The 18,827-nt window shown below is 39.2% G+C and overlaps 2 non-coding genes across 2 annotated transcripts; both read left to right on the forward strand.

Annotated features, from left to right (window-relative positions):
* Nucleotides 1–1,699: 1,699 nt before the first annotated feature.
* Nucleotides 1,700–1,771, forward strand: TRNAW-CCA (transfer RNA tryptophan (anticodon CCA)). The gene has a single exon. It is a non-coding gene; the product is annotated as a tRNA-Trp (tRNA).
* A 277-nt stretch (nucleotides 1,772–2,048) lies between these two features.
* TRNAV-AAC (transfer RNA valine (anticodon AAC)) lies at nucleotides 2,049–2,121 on the forward strand. Its single transcript has one exon. It is a non-coding gene; the product is annotated as a tRNA-Val (tRNA).
* The last annotated feature ends 16,706 nt before the right edge of the window (nucleotides 2,122–18,827 follow it).

Here is an 18,827-nt window from a genome sequence, read left to right on the forward strand (position 1 = left end):
TGCCAGACTATAGCCGTGCCACTTCTGCTGTTTGCAGCCCATATTGGTGGACAAAAAAAAAACTGCTGAAAAATGCACTTGGAATGGTTGCTGTTATGGAAAAGGAGAAGAAAGCAGACTCGGATGTAATATTTTGGCAAATGATTGAAGAAGTAAGATTGATTTTTGAGGTGACAATGGAGAAAGCAATGACAATAACCTGTGGAGAGAAAATAGGTAAAATAACATCCATCATGTGAGTACAGGCATCAGTAAGCAGGTGCTCTTCCAGGTGCTGACAGATGAGAAGGAAAGTGAATGGTTCTGTTTGTATTGCCTTTGCTGTAAGGATGAAAGGTTTAGCTGCATGAGTGAGAAAAAGAAGAGAGATGAAGGGAATGAGATGGCCGAGTAAGAGCAAGCTCTAAGCATACTGCATAGAGAACAAGAAGGCAGAAAAGGGGAAGGAGAAAGGGGAAGGAGAAAGCGGAAGGAGAAAAAGGCAAGAGGGAAGGGGGGAAAGAGGAAAAGGAGAGGGAGGAAGGGAGGGGAAAGGAGGGGAAGGGAATGGAGCGGAAGAGAAGGCAAGGCAAGGCAAGGCAAGGGAGTACTGCAGAAAAGTACACACGGAGATTTGCAGATATGATCAGTGCACCAATCAGTAACATCAGCGGCATCAGGAACTTGCTTTTAAAAATCTTTCCTGCAGATGGAAAGAACTGAAGAAAAAGCTAAACAAACTTCTCATTTTAGGTTTGCTTGCCTATTTTTTGGTGAGATTTTCTTCCATATTTTTTCCATATGTCCAAAGTGAGTTTCTTAAATTACTCTGTTTAGAAATAAACATATGGAAACAATAAACATCTAGGACATTAGCTTGCATATTTCCTTAATGTATGCATATTTCTCTCCAATTTTCCACATGAAATGAGACTAATTCACTTAAATTTCTTGGGATCCACCCTCTGTCAAATTTTCCATGATTTCAAGGTTAGCTCGGTAGTTGATTAATACCTTTGAGAGGTAATATGCGGAGTTGTGGAGTTAAAAATTCCAAAAGTCTGCTGCTCAGCTAGTGCATAGCAGAATATTTACACAGAATTCAACTGACCTATGTTAATTTATACATATGAAAATTGGCCTAATATTTCTTCTTCTTATCATGAAGAAAAAAAGTAAAATATTATCCCTGCAGAAGTTACTCATTACTCAGTTACTAAAGGAATACAGTCAAGATTTTCTCAAACATTTTTCCACCTTGGGATAATTTGTGCCACATCTGACATAAATTCTTTATACTTAAGTGTGCTGGCTCATATTCTGCACTCATTTGCAAGTGTAAAATTAAGATGCTTCTACTGACATTGAAGAGTTCCCTCCAGATTTATACCGAAAATAGAGTTTTCTATTAGTATTCCCTCATTGTTTTTCTCTTGCATTCCTGGAGCAAAAAAAAAATGTCCTCAGACCATCTAACCYAGCATTCTGACTCAGACAGTGGCAAAAGTACCCAGTACAACAGAGACATGGAGCTACTGGAGAGAGTCCAGCGTWGGGCTACAAAGATGATCAGAGGGCTGGAGCACCTGCCCTRTGAGGAACGGCTGYGAGAGCTGGGCCTCTTCAGCCTGGRGAAGAGAAGACTGAGGGGGGATCTKATCAATGTGTATAAGTACCTGAAGGGGAGGTGTCCAGTGGATGGGGCTGAACTCTTTACCTTGACCTCGTGGCGCAAGGGGAGCGCGTCTGACTCCAGATCAGAAGGTTGTGTGTTCAAATCACACCGGGGTCAGGATTAGTTCAAYACCAGGTGACTTTTGTATTGACTGTGTTTTATAGCGCCTTGATCTTKGCAATAGGAGGAGTTTCCTGATGATGGGAAAGAGATCACAGYATCTGACCCATCTTCAGTAAGGGYAAGAAGAATGATCTACRGTGTTATAGCCATGTCAGCCTCACTGCAGTTCTCAGATGAAGATGATGGAACAAATAGATACTTCCRAAAGTGATGTCCAAATGCATGAAGGACATGAAGATGACYGGAAACAATAAATATATGTTTATTGGGAGTTTCCATAGTGTAGTGGTTATCACATTCGCCTAACACGCRAAAGGTCCCTGGTTCGAAACCAGGTGGAAACATTGCAGCCTGGATGTGAGGGAGAAAGTCTGGAGAAGGGAAGACTTTCCTTTGGTTGAGGAGGATAGGATTAGAGACCTTCTGGGCAGGCCAGACAMCCASAAATCCATGGGCCCTGATGGGATGCACCCACAGGTACTGAGGGAGCTGGCRGATGTTGTTGYCAGACTGCTCTCCATCATCTTTGAAAAGTCACGGAGAACTGGAGAGGTGCCTGAGGACTGGAAGAAAGCCAATGTCACTCCAGTCTTCAAGAAGGGCAAGAAGGAGGACCCAGGCAACTATAGGCCCGTCAGCCTCACCTCCATCCCTGGAAAGGTGATGGAACAGCTCATTCTGGATGTCATCTCCAGGCATATGGAGGAGAAGAAAGTGATCAGGGGTAGCCAGCATGGATTCAGCAAGGGGAAATCCTGCTKAACCAATCTGATAGCCTTCTAYGATGGATTGACTGGTGGGGTAGAKGAGGGGAGAGCAGTGGACGTTGTGTACCTTGACTTCAGCAAGGCTTTTGACACTGTCTYCCATAACATCCTCCTAGAKAAGCTCTGGAAGTGTGGRTTAGGTGARTGGACAGTGAGGTGGATKGAGAACTGGCTGAAAGGCAGAGCTCAGAGGGTCATCATCAGTGGCGTGGAGTCTAGTTGGAGGCCTGTGGCTAGTGGCATCCCCAGGGCTCAGTTCTGGGTCCCATCTTGTTCAAATTCCTCATCAGTGACCTGGCTGAGGGGACAGAGTGCCTCCTCAGCAAGTTGGCAGATGATCCCAAGCTGGGAGGAGTGGCTGACACACCTGAGGGCTGTGCTGCCATTCAGAGAGACCTGGACAGGCTGGAGAGCTGGGCAGAGAGGAACCTCATGAGGTTCAACAAAGGCAAGTGCAGGGTCCTGCACCTAGGGAAAAATAACTTTAAGCACCAGTACAAGCTGGAGTCTGACCTTCTGGAGAGCAGCTCTGCAGAGAAGGACCTGGRAGTGCTGGTGGATGACAAGTTGTCCATGAGCCAGCAATGTGCCCTTGTGGCCAAGAAAGCCAGTGGTCTCCTGGGGTGCATTGGGAAGAGTGTTGCCAGCAGGTCAAGGGAAGTGATCATGCCCTCTACCCTCTACAGAGCTGGGCCTGTTTAGCCTGGGGAAGAGAAGGCTGAGGGGAATCTTACCAATGTGTACAAGTACTTGAAGGGAGGGTGTTAAGGGGACAGGGACAAACTCTTTTCAGTTGYCCYRTGTGACAGAACAAGAGGCAATGGGCAGAAATTGAACCACAGGAAGTTCCACTTGAATGTGAGGAGGAATTTCTTCACTGTGAGAGTGATAGAGAACTAGCACAGGTTGCCCAGAGAGGTTGTGGAGTCTCCTTCTCTGGAGATCTTCAAAACCTGCCTGAATGCGATCCTGTCTAGCATGCTCTGGGTGATCTTGCTTGAGCAAGGGGGTTGGACTAGCTGATCTCCAGAGGTCACTCCCTTCCAACCTCAACCATTCTGTRATTCCGTGAGTCTGTGAAAAGTAGATGATTGTGACAGTGCTTGATCCTGGTCACTTTTTGTAGCACATTCCCCTTAAAATCTCTCATTACTCACAACCATCGTATAAGGGATGCTAGAGAATACGTACCTGTCTGGTCCTTTTAATACCTCTTTATAGATCTTTTATCCATTTATTTGTCTAATTCCTTTTCTGAACATGCTGATACTGCCTGCCTCCATAGCCTCCAGGGACAGCAAGTTTCAGAAGTTTATTACCATTTTATAAAGAATAACTTTTTCTGGTCTGTTCTTCTGTTTTTCATTCTTATACCCTGTATACAGATTCTGTATAGGTGACTGATGCCAAATTCCCCGGACAACTTGTATGAATTAGCAGACCAAATTCAACCTGGAGAGATTATGGCCTGTTTTGCTTTTAATGTTTTAGTCKTTGGAAGGGGAGCCTGACCCAATCTTCAGAAAGTAAAATGAGAACATGTGAGGAGAGCACTATGCATTCCAGGTATCATCATCTAAAATAGGTCATGGACAGCTGAAAAAAGCTATTGGTGTATTAAATTATTCTCAAGGACRTAGTTTAATGTATGGTTGGGGTCAAGCAAAGACAAAAAAGGCCCAGAATTTGAGAGTTATGTCACTTACATTTTSATAGAGTTCTTCATATTACAGATAAAGATTTTATGCTGTTCTAATACAGTGTTCTCCATCCATTACTGGCTCATATGCAACAATACTGATTAGAAATCATTTGCGTGCCCATCCTATTTTGGACTTTCAGGTTGAATTTAAATGTCTTAACATCCTGCAAGCATGAGCAATATCTGAAGACAATGAATCCATCATATTCTAAAGCATGGCATTAAGTTTTCTATTATAAATGGTTCTGTTGAGTTGCACAAGCCTAATATCTTCCATCAAGAATTCTAGAACATCAGAGTACATTTACCAGGCCTCATAACTTAGCACTGGGAGGTAGAGTTTATCTGTTAGAAAGACTTCCATTATCTATTTATTTTACATGATGTCAGATCTGTTACAGTCCCCATGGTGTAACACTCACTGTGAATTGAATTACCGTGAAAATCATGCAGCATATTTCCCATCTTATTCTTTCTGGCCTTCAAATTCCAAGCTATTGTATCATTTTATCATTTTCTTTGTTACGCTGAAGAATATTGGAAAATTAAATGTATTACTCTCTACACACACAGATGGGTGTCTTATTTGCCAGATCTTAAACCACTCTTTTGTTTTTTCTTAAATGTTTCAGCTTTATAAAACATAGACGTGAAGATGTCAAAAGTGTCTGTGTTAGTGCGGAAGCTACATGAGCGATACAAAGACAATATACTGTCTCTACATCTGCCCAATATCTGGCAGAATATATTTGTCTCCTCCATGTCATTTAAGGATGTGCAATGCTGCATTTCAGCCATCCTTGGGATATCTTACTATTWGTTGCTATGGATTCATCATTATGTATACAACCTCTTTAGCAGTGATTTTCTATGTAGGAGATTCCCATTGATGTTTATTTTTAGGCATTAAGTTTATTTTCTTATGTTCAATTTAAACCAGCATTTTCTTCGTATGATACCTTCTTTTTCTGTGATCAACTGCCAGTGGTCCTCCCATAGAATCTTATCTCTCTACTCCACCATACCCTTAAAGGTTGTTTCATGTAAAGGCTATAAAAATGTCAACATGGATTAGCTACATTCATATTTTAATTATCCAATCATTTGTGAAGGACCTGCTTTCAACTGAACGGCTTTGCAGTTGCTTCATTCCCTTCACTCATTTTTTTTATTAAAAACAACACACTACGCAGGCTGTTTGACAGCCACACAGGAATCACGCAAACAGAAGACAATGGGCTGATAGTGTTTTGCCCAGGTGTTTTGACATCATCCCATCGTAGGCATGTCTTTGGAATATGCAGTTAGGACTTCTAGGCCTACCACAGTATAATCAAATCTGTCACGTCATATTTCTTCTCCTGCTGCTGCTTCTATACTCTCATAAATGGAAACGGGATTTGTTCTAAGACTTACATAGTGAATTTGAATATGGATGGATAATACTTTTCTGTAACTTAGCTACAGCTGAACTTACGAGAATGATCCCACTCTATTGTTATGAATTTTATAGCTTTTMTTTTGCTAGTTATCATTGTTAGTGTCTCAAAATTTAATATTTCAAAAGTTGTCAAGTCCCAGCGTCAAAAGGGAACACTTGAAATCCCAAATTCTTTTAATAGATAAGCTCTTGTTTAACAACACACCTACAAGTAAGTTCAAGCAGAGGTCAGAAAATTCAAATTAGGAAAAAAGTACTCATTTTTAACAGTGAGAACAAATATTCACTGGAACAAATTACACAGCATRATCATATCATTTTTTCACTTAGTATCTTCAGATCAGGACTTTTCCTGTAGCCATAACTAACCACAAGGTATCAGACTAAAAAAACAGGCAGAAAATCTGCTTCTACAACAGTAAAAGAATCTATCACTTCCACATTTTATCCCTTTTATAGGAATAAGTTCCCTAGTCTCTTCCTAAACTTCCTAAAATCTAAGGAATACAGATTCTTTCCCTAACTAGATTTATCTCTGTCCGTTCTCCATCCAGTATATTTCCTACTCAGAGGCRGATTGCTTAACTATTGACTGCTCCTCGGAGAAGCAGGAATGGGAGATCTCGGCTTTCCCTATGGCCTCTACTGAAGCAGCAGGTTTACGGACAGAACAAAGATAGATGGTAACAGTAGCTCTACTTTAATGATAGGCAGATGGAAAACAGGATTTTTATTTTTTTCCGTATTCATGTTTTGGCTCCTGCAGGAAGTTTGACTCAAAAGGTGTGAGTGATCCAGAAAYAGTAAGCACCTCCTGACTTGTGAGTGAAGAACTATGATCCCAACTTTCATCACATTTTAAGCTCTGCAGACTCCAGGCTACAGTGAGGTAAGAGACTTGTTGCTGTTGCCCCTGCTGTGAGCTTTCGTTCTGCTTTGTGAGATGAAATATTTGTTTTGGGGATGTCAAGAAGCTGGAAAGGACAGTTTGCTAAGAGAGACTTACTCTATGATATGCAAAGTTGAATCTCAGCTGAGGAGGAAAGAAGGCTGGAGGCAATAAGGGCTGCATTCCTATGTATGTCTCAAGGGAACAGCACACAATGCTTACAAAGATCTGATAAACTGCAGTGAGCAGAAGATCGGGGTGGGGGTGGGTGGACAGACAGACAACGAATGATTTTTTTACCACCTTCCCACAAAAAATAGGTCTCCTATTCCATAATCACAGAATTGAAACCAGGCCAACCCAGTGGTTGTGGAGAAGGTACACGAAGTCCCACCTAGTCCATCCATTCTATGTGAAAAGTGCATGAGATGATTGGTGTACTATTACCTTCCCCTCTCACTTCCAGCTGCATGTTTCCTTTACTGTTAGTACATCATGTTTTGTTTTGGTATTCTCGCAACTGCATATTTCCTCTGAAATAAAAGCTGGAAATCAACTTGAGACACCTTGAAATCAGCCTCTTAGCGAATGATCCATCCCAGCCCTTTCATACTCAAAGTAAATCTTGGGAGTTAAAGTGGAGTTCTTCAGTCCAACAGGTTCAACACAAAACAGACTTTAATCTACAGTTTGTATTTTTGCTGGTAACATGTATTAAGATACTTGATATCTTAATGAGCTGTCACTCTTAAAACATAGAGTCAGGAACAATAAATTTCAGATGGAAGTTAGGCTATCATTCTGTAAGCATCAGTAAGCTTAATAGCTATTCATACAGTTTGCTTTCCCTTTCAAATAGGCAAATACAAATGGATTTTTTAGGATCTTCTCTGAGGCAATCTGCCTCAGGAGCTTCAGTCATAGCTCTTTGCAGAAAGCACTTTAATGGCTACATTACAGCAGAAACTAAAATGAACCATGAACCATTCTCTGGTCAACCGATATGGCACAGGTTTCACTCACATAACTAAACTCTCTTACTCCAAAATCTACGTGGCTACCTCCAGATTGCCTTCTGAGAAGCACATCAGGAATACACCATTCCTCAGTCTCTCTTTAAGCATCACCTGGAAGAAAGGTTGTTGGCATAGGTGAAATGCAGGCCAGGAACCATGCTGACAAATAGCATGGATGACCGCGTGGCAATGCCTGGACACATGCCAGCCCTAATTATTTTATTAGCAGACCTGGAGACAATGTATCTAGCTCTATTTGTATATATATRTGTGTGTAATCAAAGAGTTCAGTAGTCATGAGAGCCCGGCCTGGGATATCTTCTGTTCTACTTTCCGGTGCCTGTTTTTCTAAGCTTTAAAAAAGAAATACTGYACTAGATACATAGCAAAATGTATGAGACCAGTTTATCAGAGTGAATGGTCAGGGGAGATGGGCTTCCAGTAGTTTTTGTTGTTAAAYCTAACACTGCCAGTAGGGCAGTATTGGTTGAACTGCCCATCCACCCAGTTTGCTGTGGAGAAAAGAAACTTCGATGTCTTTTGTCCCTGGTAGTAATTCTTCCACAGTAATACAATGTAGTTGAATGGGTGCTATCCAAATACATTCTACACTACTTTCACAGGCCTGGAGAGCTTTTATTTATCTGTACGCAATGCTTGTTTTTTAATTGGACATTATGGAAACTCTGACAGTAATGTAAAAGACGATTAGCAATAAAACAAAATATAAACCAATGGCTTCTAAATTTAATAATAGGCTAAATGTCTACATTCAGACATGGTTAATCAAAACCAGTTTGTAAACTTCATTTTATTCAGGTCAGCCAGTCAACAGTACATGTAATGCATACTATAAAACTGATTTAGGGTTTTTGGACAACCAAGCATCTACATAAACCAAGCAAGGATTAACTAGGACTGTCTACTCATAAATTACAGCACATTGTTTTTAAGTGAACAGGATAAAAAGCAACATGCAGTGAACCATCTACATCATGCTTTTTTCTCCTTTGACCAATTTCCCAGTTACTCTCTCAAATTATCACTCCAGTTCCTTCTTTGTTCATCCTTGTATTGTTTCCATATAACTGTCCAAATCCGCCCGCAAGGCAACTAATCAAAAAAGGCTGAAGCAAAAGAACATTGACCACTTGATAGTTTGCCCAGCTTATTAAAAATATGAGTTTGACATCCTGCAGCATGTTTTAACAATTGCTTTGTAAATTACAGCATGGCTAAATACAATTAAGTTCATTCCATTGTACACAATAACTATTTAACATATGCTGTGAATCTTGTACACAGATCAGAACTCTGCAGTGTTTTTTTCTACAGCTGTTAGTCAAATTTTGTTGTCTTGTGCTACAGTCCCATCAGATCTCATAACATAAACAGGCTTGGGCTGGGTCATAGCTTGGTTGGGATTTTAACAAAACAAAACAAAATCCCCCAAACTCAAAAACTCAATCAGATGTTTTAGCAAGTGGTGATGGCCTTCCATAGGCAACGCTCTTCRCTTCTCTACACCCAGGGAAATTCAGCCTGGGTTAAGTTGGCTCAGTGCTTGTAGAGATGAACCAGCTCCAGTAACTGGACCAGGTCTGTGGCCTCTTATCTGAAACACCTGAATACACGCAGAGCTGTAAGCACTTACCGCTTATTCCAGTAGCAAATTTTGCATAACTTCATAGAACTTTTCCTTCCCTTTCAGAGAGGTTAAACCTGTATAGTATATATTTTACCTGGGTAACATATATGATAATATATTGATTCATATGAACTAATATAATATAGTACCTGTCACACAGGTATTACATGCCAGTCCATACATACCGTATCTGAAAGGCATGTGATATACAACTCCCAGGAGATATGAAACACATGTGGGTCTGATTCACCACTTTGTTATCCCAGCTGTACACCCTTGCAACTCTAATGAAGCTACACCACTGGAAAACTGCTGCATTGAAGCCGAGGATTAAACCTTATGACTTTCTATAGCTGCCAAATTTATGGGACAAAGTTATTCAAATAAATTTAGTAAGCATTCGGAATTCTTCAGTCGCATACCTGTTTAGTCCACGGACAATACTCTTCCTGCTTCAAGAAAAGCTTTAGATTAGATAGCAACTGTTATTTGTTAAAAGGACGTCAGTAACAATCTGAATTATTAAAAAAAAAAAAGCAAAAAGAGCAAGTAGGTTTGTGACCTACAGAACACTTAAAACAAGATGGCATTTCCTCAGACTCACTCAGCCAAGATTAAAACCCTTTTATGCCTGCTTAYGTGTATGCTTTGTTATGTAATTAAAAGCATGACCCATCATCATTTGCAAATTCTTGTGATTTCACTGTACATATTTTCAAGTATTTTTTATGGCTTTTTTTCCGTACTCTACACCTGCATATTAGTTTAGCAATACTTCAATTCAAAATTAATTAATTCTGTTTGATTTGAATTTGTGTAAAATTCTAAAAACTTACAAGCTATATGTTTACACACTAAAGCAGATACATTTATCCATCAGTAAGTTAAAAATATATTTAAAAATGTAGGACTGGTTCTTGTAATGTGACATTTAGACATAAATTTGTGTTAGAGCTAAGAGGGTTAGTTCAGTTAATTCAATTCAACAGACAAGACAAAACAAAAAAAGTAACTCCACATACATTTCTTTGGAACATTTCAGGGTATTAAAAAATCAAAATTTGTTTCTTGCTGAAAAAAAGGATTCATTTAGCCCAAAAGAATCAGGCTTCATTTCATTTCACAGTATTGTTTTGCTTTTTAAGATATGTATAACATATTGCCATAAATTTAATAGTAATAATAATTTCTTTGAAAGATGTAATAAAAGATGTGTTAACTTTTTCTATTTTAAATATATTTTCATAATTCAGAAAAAATAAGTATACTTCCAAAAGGTTTCTGTCAATTAAATTCTACATTTGGAGAAAGCAATAGCTTTTCTGAAAAACAGAAATCCAGCTTCAGTCCCACTGTGTTCAATTCCAATACTACTGAACTCATTTTGATTACCTGATGAGTAATTTTTGTCATGTAAGTCATGACTACAGGATCATTTTATTTATACCATCTTCTGAAAAGTTTTGCTATTAAAAAAATTCGGAGATATTGTTTCAGTGTCAGCAAAATCCTAAAATAATGATGTAATAAAAAACTTACATATTGTATATTAATATTATTATGTATATTTAATTTCAAAATTTAAAGCCCAATTCTAGCTATACATTATAAATTATTTTTAGTTATGTTTTCCTTCTGGAGTTCTCTGGGATAAAGGCTTTGGTTTATTTGTTTTGATGAATTTTTGATTTTAAAAAGTATGAGATTAAAACATTCTGGTTCATATTTTTTCATCCAAATATAAGAGATAGATTCATATTCTTGACCATCTTCTTTTATTTAGAAAGATCAGTTGCAAATAGGAACAAATATGCATAACTGCAAAGTATGCTCCATACATAGACGTTATTACCAATAAACTGTGACCAGTTTTGTTTTCTCAATAAACAGTACTGACTCACTGATTGATAAAAATAAATAATATCTCCTGTAAATATTATTTATGAAGTAAATACGATAGAGAGGGATACCTAAATACCATAATTTCCATGATGTCAAAACCACAGGCAAAATAAAAAAAATCTAAACAAAAATATTTTTCTGTTTTTTTAAAGAATTAAGGCCAACTACTTATTTAACATGTCACTCCCTTCACCTAATTTTAGTACTCTGAAGGTCAGGGAGTTGATTCAGTCGCATAAATTTAGGTGTCCTATACTTACGAATAGGTGTTAGACACCTAAGGTACACTAGGGGACTCAATGTATCCTTGCAGAGCTGGCAGCTCCAATGTACGATTTAGTCTTCTAGAGCAGCAGATAGATAGCAGATAGTCCACTTCTGGAACAAGCAAGACAGAATTAAATTCCCATTATAATCAATGGACTGCATTATAATCTGAATTCCCGGTAGAGTCAATGGAGTTTAATCTGTACAGTCAGTGGCACTGAAAGAGCAATTCAGCTCACCCTAAACAACCAGGGTACGATTCAGTTACCTAAACATAGGCATCTGCTGCCATTTGGGATGCTTGCGGGTGATTTAAGAGTCATATTCAAAAACAGCACAGCTGGAGTGGCCGTTCCTCTCCACTAAATAAAGAAACTTTTGTAAGGCCAGATCAGATGTTGTCACCCAGGGATCCATTCACTTCCTGCACATAGGTGTCTGATGTCTTTTTTAGATTCCCTGTTGTGTCTGAAATGGCCATATGATGCTGCAAATTATGACCTAAGATTTAGGGAAAACATAGGCCTTCTGCAGCAGCAGCTAGACAGCAATTGAATCAAGATCTTACRGCTGGATCCAGGCATCAGAGGTGATTTTAGATGTCATTATAGATATCTAAGACATCTTAATATGGCTGACAGATATCAAACAGAAGCTATGGAATCCCCACATCTTTCAGCAGCTGAAAACCAGGTGGGACTCACCTATGACACCTCAGAGGGCAGGAGATACCTGTACTGAGGCACCTGAATTATTTTCCCCTTAAGTTAGATGAATTGAGTAAGTTGGATCTCATCCATATGTCTAACACCRTTCTTCCATCCCTACTTGGGATTTGATCCAAAATCCATTAGCCAGTGGAAACACTCAGATTGCTGGTAAGAGCTTTGCCCTATGGGAATCTATTCTATGTGTTTGACCAACAAACTCATTTCACCTCCTCCCTAGTCTCCTGTGTGCTCTCTCTGGGATCATTCATGTTTCTAGCAGAGTTTTCCCACAGCTCTCTGGAGAATGACTGGTCACTTCACATGTGCTGCTGTGTTTCCCAGAATATGTCTCACTAGATGCTGTTTTGCAGTACTGTGTTCTCACGGATGATAACTCTTGCTACTAGAAATGAATTTTGTACAGTATCTCTTCCAAGTTCTACAGACATTAAGCCCAGGATTTTTTCCTGCATTTCCAGGGCTTCTAATATTTTATATGACATGATTAAGCACCATCAGAAGTATTCTAAACCTAAAATGTCACAGAAATAGGTGAAGACGGCAAACTTTTTTTCTAGTCCCAAAGATCTAGAAAAATAGAAGAAAATACTGTGACTCATTTCATAGAATATGGAGATCCGAATTGAAGTAATTCCTGTTTGAAAGAGACTCAACACTATACAGCATGAGGCAGCACAAAATACAAAAGTCTTTCTGAAGTTTTGGGAAAGCTAGTAGAATTTAAATGAGATAAAAACCAGACATCTTTTAATCCTTCCTCAAGTTTTGTCCCTTCTTTTCTTCTTGTTCACAGYTTGACTCAGAGGGGCAGATCCTTACCTGATATAAAACAGTCAGTCTAGCTTTATCAAAGTCAGAGGAACTACACTCACACCAAAGAAAAATCTGGCATGGTGTGTCTAAACTCCAGATACAACATTAACCATGACTAATCGTGAATGTAGTAGAAGTTTCCTTCCTACGCACAGTTATGTCTTTACCTGAGGATCTTTCTGCTTTTTATTATTAGGCTTAAATGGGACATCAAAGGTTATTTTTTTTAAATCAGCGGAGGAAAATGTCTCTCCTTTCCATAAGACTTTCTAAACTTTTCTTTCTTATTTTAATTTGCTTCCAATGACTTCAAAACATCTTATTGTTCGGAGTAGAAGAAACATCTGTTGAAGACATACTTAGTTTATTGGCTGAGATCAGTGATAAAAGACAGCATAGACACTCACCAAAACATTTCATTGCTATCAGTTTAAAACAAACCAAAAAAATACAAAAAGCAAGCATTTTCTTTTAAATAAAAGGAACATGCAGAAAATTTTGCAAGCCAAATAGACAAGAAAAACTGTGACKTTAACTCATCAAGCCTCACATGACTGGATATTGTATACCAGCCAGCTAAGGCCTAACTGCACTGCAGAAATGTTCTTTAATTAGCCCCGAAGGAGAAACAACTTATCAACCATGGTACTTCTCTCTATGGGATTTGCTGTTTAGAGGAACTGCTTTCCATACTAGAATTGATTTTTGCTGTTTCTATTTATTGATCAGTTTTACCACTTGCCTAGTTCTGCCTGACATTAATTACTAATCTTTCTTTTTTTTTTTTCCTCCCAGAAAACAACAAGGACCAAATGCCATATTTCAGCTCTAATCCAGCTTCCTTTTCCCCTTCTTTCACAGGAAGTGAATAGTACACACTGTGAATGTAGCACCGGCATATTCTTCCCCTTTTCATCAGGTTTTGCCAATGCAACACCTCTCCACGTTAGGCACAGAGAATATGAGGAAGAGCACTGCCTGGCAGGCGTACTTAAATCTAACTGTCTTACTGGCATTGCAGTACAAAGGCAAATGATTTGGATAAAATGAGGAGTAATGAGGCAGAAGTATTGCACGGTGCTACTTCTGAAACTTTATTTTACAAGTTACACTTCACTGGGAGGAGCAATAGTGACTGAGTTGGATACTTAGCAGGTCTGGCCCTATTCAGGTGTTCTGCCAAACTGATATGTCTGTCTACATAATTTCCATCTCCTTATAGATCTTCAGCTGGGTTCCAGCTCTAATGCTACTGCTCACTTATTCTTTATTCTTTTGTATTTTGATATTTCATTTCCTGGTGCCTTAGTGATTTTTTGCTTTATATGTTTTGATTTTTTCTTCCCTTACCCTCAAAAAAATCAGTTCTGCCCTCATTATCCATTTTCCCTTTTTCCTTTTTGCAGATTCTCTCTACTTTGCACCATCCTACTTATTCCTATACACCATTCTGCCTGACTCTTTTTTTCACACTCCTCTGTTCCCTATGCTGTCTCCTTCTCTATTAGCATGCTTTATTCCGTTTTCCTTCTCTTTATGTTCTTTTTTCTCTGCGTTATGTTTTTTTTATTTTCATTTTTCTTTCCTGCCTTTTTTTTTCAGGCCATTCACTCTGCCTTTTACTTTATACATTACCACTAGGCAACATGAAATAAAGAAACAAATGAAACAAAGCATACTKGCATTGGGGATCTGGCTGTCTCTCACATCTTTCTTCTACATACTCCTCACCAACTTGACAATCATTTTACTCTTTGGCGTCCTTCACACTTTCCCAATAGCACTAATTGTTTCTGCTTGAAGTAAGCACTGTTCATTCAACAAAAAGTGTTTTGTTTCTGCATATACAATTGTGGAAAAGGTACAACTATTAACTATGGATGAACAAATAGGCTTTGCCTTTTTGTGCCAGATTTCTTAATTCCAAAGTTCAGAGGTTTATGACTTGTTTCTTGTAGTTCCAGATTTGCGGTCAGGATGCCCTAGCATTCAGTTGGCAGGATCTATGGCTTCTTTAAATATTTTTTGTATTTCTGTTATTTCAGACAACTCTATAACATTTATGTCAAACACAGATATTTTAATAAACCTATAGCAGCCATGAAGGTCTTCTTTATAATCTTTTTAAAAAAATAAGTAAGCATTCTGCCTCTTTCARAGAAGCAGTATAATATCAGAAGGATACTAGATACAGAAGGATAAGCAAATGATTCAGAGCAGACTCTTTACCAAATAGTGTTCGACAAGGTAAGAAGTAATACATTATAGGTATCTGCAAAATAAAAAGCATAATCTGTAGCAAACAACCATTACTACTTGCTTCTACTTTTACTSAGAAAAGTTTATTTCTGAGAGTTTATTTCTGAGTTTAGATGCATCTAGACAAGCTACAAATGGCACAGAATTCATCTGTTTCTATACCTATATTCTTAGCCTTCCACAGTTATGRAGAAGAAAAAAAGTCTTAAGATACTATGTATTTAAACATCACGAGATTATATTCCTCTGAAGAAGATGCACACTTTAATGGATCTTGGGTTTTAAGATGCTTATGGATTGTGTGACAAAGAGTGATTATCAAGACTGATGGAGTTAGAGAATTAGCTATATTGCAACCTTTCATGAGATTATTTTAAACTACATTGTTGTTCATTCTTTTTAAAAATGTGTCAGTTCCCTAAGAAGTATGACATATTTTGCAGCATAACATCTTGTTGTATTTCAGTAGATGAACTACCTAGAGGTACGCTGACTAAATGGAGTAACCACACAATCCTTTTTCTGTAATCTCAGTTTTCCAAATTACAAGTCACTTGGAGCATAGACCTACCTTTTACATATATACAAGCATTCAAAAGGTCATCTAAAGTAACCCACCCATCTGCTGCTGCAASACAGAGATACATTTTTGCTGAAGAAACCAGAATTTTGAAGATAATAGTAATGGAAGAATTTTTTTGAAATACTKATAAATAATTAAATGCTGCATTTTTAAAAATTAGGACAATTTCACCAGAGCTAAGGAGGCCTTCATAAATACAAGCTAAGTAATTTGTGACTGCTAGTAATTACCACTAGATAGTTTTTCTATAGCCTGTGCAAAATGGAAAAGTAGTTTTAGTCTTTTTATAAGGACTGTAGACCATAACATTTTGTTTTGTGTTAACAAATACTCCTTTCATAGGAACATAAAGTGTAAGTTGTCTCGCTCAGTTCAATGGCTCAATTTAGTCATCCACTTATAGGAATCCATTCTCATTTGGTATATCTTGCGGTATCCATCTGGATGGGTCTACTGTACGTTCCAGGCTGCTCCAGAAAGATGTCTCAGACGCTGTAGGCCATCGGCAACTGGCACCTACATTGAGGCAACTGAATAGTAACCTAAATCTTCACTGACTACCCTGGAAGTTTAGACAAGCAAATTACATGCAGATGCCTAAAATACTGACATTCATTGAAGTTTAGGCTCTGAATTTGAGATTTGGTTCTAAATTTAAAGTTAAATTTCTCCCCCCAAATTAAGGAGGATCCTTAATCCCACCCGTAGAGTTATTCACTTGCATTTACATTTTATAACGCTAGAACTTTAGTTATTGCTATCTGAGGTACTAATCTGCATGATCTTAGAGTTCAATTTAGTTGCCTAAGCATACACATTGGAGATGGTCTAGGGTATCTGGGATACCCACATAGCACTAGCAGAGATGGCTTAGAACACAGAGAAGCTCAATGCATTTCTTGCTGCATGGACATCTCAAGTAGCACCACATGTTGGGAGAACTGAACTGAGCACAAAGAATGATTACCTCACTCCTGAGAATGGCTCTGCAAGGTCAGGGATGAGGCATGCTAATATGGAGATGCCTAATGGTGTTTATGATGTGTTTACTGAAAAAGATTTACTCTCTCTGAAAAAAGACAGGAAAAAAAGAAGACAAGCATAGCTGTAAGACACCTCAGAATTGAATAAAAAGTGCACTACAATAGGAAGGGTTAATGTCCTCTACGTCTGAGATRTGTTAAAACAAAGTAGTGGATATAACTGTATTAAAGGTTGTGTTCTTTCATGATTTGTTCCCTAAATGATTGTCCATAGCTTTGCTCCAAAAGTGTTCATATTTTTCAAGTAACTGCGGCTGATCTTCAGAGTCTGCAGCCTCTGCAAAGTCGGTGGCCTCCACTAATTCTTTGGTTATGTAGACCTAAAATGTCAAATATCATAACAGGCACATTATTTTTCATTACAAAATGATGGAAGCGAACTCTTATGGAAGTTTCAGTGAGATATACTGCCAATAAAACAGTTCAGAAAAGGTAAGATAAAACTTCCAGAATTTTGGAACTATTGATCTAACAAGCTCCATATGTATGTCAAAATATGATGAGAAGGTTGGCAGATGATAATATTAAAAGGCACTCTGTTATGTTTAGTTGCATCATAAAATGCTAGTTCAAAGAATTAATAGTAACAGATGCTGTGTTTGATCCAGCACTGGTAGCCAAAAAGAAGATTTGCTTATGTTGCTCTTAAGTTAAAGTCTCAATTATTTCAATTAATAAATAATTGACTTGGCTAGGACTAGAATTATGCCTGTGTTCATGAAGTTTTATTATCAGTGGTTTCTTCATTACCAGCAGTTGCCTGTCACAATGGAACTATCACAGATACAGCAGTCTGTATTTCTGTATTTAAATAAGTTAATATTTCTAGTGCCTCATGTGACACTGTGCAATAAAATATTAAAATGATGAAAAGTCATGGAGAACTGCAGAGGTGCCTCAGGACTGGAAGAAAGTCAATGTCACTCCAGTCTTCAAGAAGAGCAAGAAGGAGGACCCAGGCAACTACAGGCTGGTCAGCCTCACCTCCGTCCCTGGAAAAGTGATGGAACAGCTCMTTCTGGATGTCATYATAGAATCATAGAATCAGTAAGCTTGGAAGGGATCTCTGGAGATCAGCTAGTCCAACCTCCCTGCTCCAGCAGGGTCACCTACAGCATGTCAGACAAGGTTGCATTCAGGCGGGCCTTGAAGATCTCCAGASAAGGAGACTCCACAACCTCCCTGGGCAACCTGTGCCAGTGCTCTGYTACTCTCAACAGTGAAGAAATTCCCCCTCACGTTCAGGCAGAACTTCCTGTGCTTCAATTTCTGCCCATTGCCTCTTGTCCTGTCACATGAGACAACTGAAAAGAGTTTGTCCCTGTCCCCTTGACACCCTCCCTTCAGGTACTTGTACACATTGATAAGATCCCCCCTTAGGCTTCTCTTCCCCAGGCTGAAGAGGCCCAGCTCTCGCAGCCGTTCCTCATAGGGCAGATGCTCCAGCCCCTCTGATCATCTTTGTAGTCCTACGCTGGACTCTCTCCAGTAGCTTCACGTCTCTCTCTTGTTCTGGGGAGCCCAGAACTGAACACAGTACTCGAGATGAGGCCTCCSCAGGGCTGAGGAGAGGGGCAGCATCACCTCCCTCGACCTGCTGGCAACACTCTTCCGAACGCACCCCAGCATACCATTGGCCTTCTTGGCCACAAGGGCACATTGCTGGCTCACGGACAACTTGTCATCCACAAGCACTCCCAGGTCTTTCTCTGCAGAGCTGCTCTCCAGAAGGTCAGATCCCAGCTTGTCCTCCCTAGGTGCAGGACTCTGCACTTGCTCTTTGTTGGACCTCAGGAGGTTGCTCTCCACCCAACTCTCCAGCCTGTCCAGGTCTCTCTGAATGGCAGCACAGCCCTCGGCTRTATCAGGCCACAAATCCCAGCTTGGGATCATCAGCAAACTTGCTGAGGAGGCRCTCTGTCCCCTCAGCCAAGTCACTGATGAAGAAGCTGAACAGGATGGGAACCAGTACTGAGCCCTGGGGACGCC

Source organism: Rhea americana, unplaced genomic scaffold (genome assembly GCF_003343005.1).
Source record: "Rhea americana isolate MKP2758 unplaced genomic scaffold, rheAme1 scaffold_63, whole genome shotgun sequence".
NCBI lineage: Eukaryota > Metazoa > Chordata > Aves > Rheiformes > Rheidae > Rhea > Rhea americana.